Raw genomic sequence first — 3,723 nt, 5'->3', positions numbered from 1 at the left:
AGAGAGAGAGAGAGAGAGAGAGAGAGAGAGAGAGACAGAGAGAGAGAGATACAAACACATATATACTCACATACACACACACAAACACACACACACACATATATATACGTTTACATGCACGCATACAATACGCACAAACACACACAAACATACAGTACGTCTGTATGAACGTGTGTATGTATATAAGTGTGTGTGTGTGTATGTGTGTGCGTGTGTACTACGCTTAAATACACCGGTTGCGAAGTGTTGATATTTCGCCATGTCTTATTAATCGGGGTATGTCTGTGTGTCAGCTTATCTATCTATCTATCTATCTATCTATCTATCTATCTATCTATCTATCTATCTATCTATCTATCTAGATATCTATCTATCTATCTAATCGTCTGTCTGTCTTTTGGATTCTCTATGTACTCAGACACACATAGGTGCATACATACATATACACATGCATATGGACACACGTACGTACATGCACAGATATATAGATATATCCGCACACGGAATCTCATAGATAGCTGTCGGTGTGTATTCTCCATTACTATCTACTTCTCACATTCATTGTCTATATCTCTTAGTTTCTCTTTTTCTCTCTCTCCTTCTCTCGCCTCTCTATCCATCTATCTACCCTTTCTCGCCTTCTCGCTTTATCTCTCTGCCAACCTATCATTCACACAGAGAAACAGGTATTTTATAAGCGAAGAAACAATGCAAAATGCAAAGTGTATTCTCAGAAATTGCAGGAAGTATGAATTGAGAGATAGAGAATCGTACCACACACACACACACACACACACACACACAGACATACACACATGAGTAGACACACACATACGTACATACATACGCATATACAGTACAAGCAACTTATATTTCCACGCGCATCCATGTGCGTACACATTGGCACACCACCATCCCGGCATATATATATATACACTCGAAGATATACGCAGTTTTACAAACATAAAAACATAATCTCATAGAAATGCAGGCATTGAAATAAGTTTATTGAATCAAGCAAAGCATTCCATGTCTTCTGTCACTAAATTTTTCGTTTGTTTGTGTGTGAGTATGTGTGAGTGTGTTGTGTGCTAATGAGTAAGCACCAACACACACACACACATACACACACATTATGCTTACAGACACATATATATATATTATACATATAGACATATATTATGCATACAGACACATACAAACGTATATATGTATGTCACTGCATGTATGCATCCATCTCTGACTCTGTGAATGTGTGTGTGAGTGTGTGTGTGTGTGAGTGTGTGTATGCGTGTGTGTGTGTGTGTTTGTTATGGCACACCACAAAACTCGAGAAACTACACATTCTGTGCGTGCCTCTTTTTTGAATATACAAGCCGAAACGGACATTAAAACATGTACGTACGTGCGTACGTACGTATGTATGTATACTTCTCTATGAGTACATAGATATGTGTGTCTGTATGTCGATGCATTTATGTGTATGTGTGTGGGTATGAATTTACGTGTACGTATATATGCGTGAATACGTGCGTATAGACTTTTGATGACATATATGTGTGTAATCATCGTGAGACAGCTTTAATACAATACCATATATACATACATACATACATACATAAATACATACATACATGCTTGCATGCATACATACATACACACGTGTGTGACTGAGTGTATGTATATACATAGATTCATGCATACATGTAGATACGTATGTATGTACATAAAATACGGCATCAGTATGTGCGTTGCGTATATGCATCTGCGTGTATATAAATGTGCTTGCGAGAGTGAGTGTGCATAGAAATATATATATATATACACATAGCTATATTTATTCGTATAAACATCAATGAAATTATATACACCTACATACATTTATATCAATACATGCACACACAAACAGGCATACATTCACTCATACATACAATTAAACATACATACATACGTATGTATATAAAACACAGGGAAAGTTTAACACACACACACACACATATATACACGTACACACTTTTACAAAAAGTCTACAATCGTAGAAAGAAGTGTTACAAAGGCAAGATATTAATGAAAAGAATTTATTAGGAGGTAAAACTACTTGGGTTTGCGTGAAGGTTTTAGGGCATAGAATTTGCGGGTCCCAAATTATGTAGGGAATAAATATGAAATGATTTAATGAATAATAAATAAGAGATAGAAGGAGAGAAAAATCACAGAGAGAGAGAGAAAAAGAGAGTGAGAGAGAGAGAGACAAAAAAAAAGAGAAATAGAGAAGTATAGAGGAGAGAGAGCGCTTATGAGAGTATGTATGCGTGTGTTTTTTCTTACTGCTGGGCAACAGGTCCAGTATTGGAGAGGTTTTTTTTAAGAGGGCAGGGAAAAATAAATGCAAAAAAAAAAATAAGGTTCCCGTTATAAAAAATCGTCGTCATTGCCGACATCATCATCATCATCATCATCATCATTAGCAGCAGCAGCAGCAGCAACATCATCATCATTATCATCATTATTGTCACAAGTGGTTATTTTTTTGTTGTTTTTTTTTCTTTGTGAAGCGATTAAGCTTCTCAATTTTATCAACATTATCAATAAGAATAATAATATTAGAAATAATAATAATGATAATCATCATCATCATCATCATCATCATCGTCGTCGTCGTCGTCGTCGTAACCGTTTTCTTTGTCTACTTCAACAATCTTCATATATCATTAATAATAATAATAATGATAATAACATTCCCAAGAACAATTTCGCTATTATGAAATATTACATATATTCTCACATCATTCATTTCATTTTTCTTTCAAACAATAATCTGTAATTATTATTTTACTGTTTTGTATTTCTTATTTGTGTTATATTTACTTAATTATTTATTATTAAAAAAAGCACCTCACTTTGCGCGTTACTTTTTTTAAATTTCAATTTTCATTTCTTTTATGCGTTTAAGTGTGTACATATATATATATATATATATATTTGTAATTATGTTTATATGTATGTGTGTATGTGTGTATGTATATATATATATATATATATATATATATATATATATATATATATATATGTATGTGTGTGTGTGTGTGTGTATGTGTGTGTGTGTGTATGTGTTTATGTGTATGCATATATATAAGGATTGCCTTACCTACCTGAATGCGACGGCGAACCCCTGAATGGTACTTCCAAAGTTTAAGGCTAGTACACACAGCCAAACACGATGTGAGTTTCGTTTTCCCTCCAAAGTAGCGCTCGAGCAGCGGAGCTGCAGTAGTAGTAGTAGTAGTAGTAGTAGTAGTAGTAGTAGTAGTAGTAGTAGTAGTAGTAGTAATATTGGTAGTAGTAGTGGTAGTAGTAGTAGTAGTAGTAGTAGTAGTGGTGGTGGTGGTGGTGGTAGTGGTGGTAGTATCAACCTCTGCAACAGCTGCAACAGTAGTATCTGTGTATACAAGAGTGCGTGCGTGTGTGTATCATAAATATATACATATGTGTTTGTGTGTGTGTTTATGTGTGTATGTGTGTGTGTTTGTGTTTACATAGATATACGTGCGAACATGTAGATTTTTGGTACGTGTGTGCGTGTATGTGTGTGTATACGTATATGTGTGTGTGTATACGTATATGTATGTGTGTGTGTGTGTATGTACGTACTTTATATGTACACGGATGTATATGTGCCTATACGCACGTAATGGTTTCCACACGTATACACATGCATATATA

The 3,723-nt window shown here is 34.8% G+C and overlaps 1 protein-coding gene across 5 annotated transcripts in view; it reads right to left on the bottom strand.

Moving 5' to 3' along the window:
* Nucleotides 1–3,707, bottom strand: part of LOC128247032 (glutamate receptor ionotropic, NMDA 2B-like) — a 1,034,258-nt gene extending 1,030,551 nt beyond the window's left edge. For all 5 annotated transcript variants that reach the window (XM_052965637.1, XM_052965633.1, XM_052965638.1 and 2 more), the window contains exon 1: nucleotides 3,153–3,707. The gene's annotated coding sequence lies outside the window, so the exon portion shown is untranslated. The remainder of the gene's footprint in view (nucleotides 1–3,152) is intronic.
* Between the last annotated feature and the right edge of the window lie 16 nt (nucleotides 3,708–3,723).

This window comes from Octopus bimaculoides, chromosome 2 (genome assembly GCF_001194135.2).
Source record: "Octopus bimaculoides isolate UCB-OBI-ISO-001 chromosome 2, ASM119413v2, whole genome shotgun sequence".
In the NCBI taxonomy this organism is placed as follows: Eukaryota; Metazoa; Mollusca; class Cephalopoda; order Octopoda; family Octopodidae; genus Octopus; species Octopus bimaculoides.
This window is presented reverse-complemented; position numbering and strand designations above follow the sequence as displayed.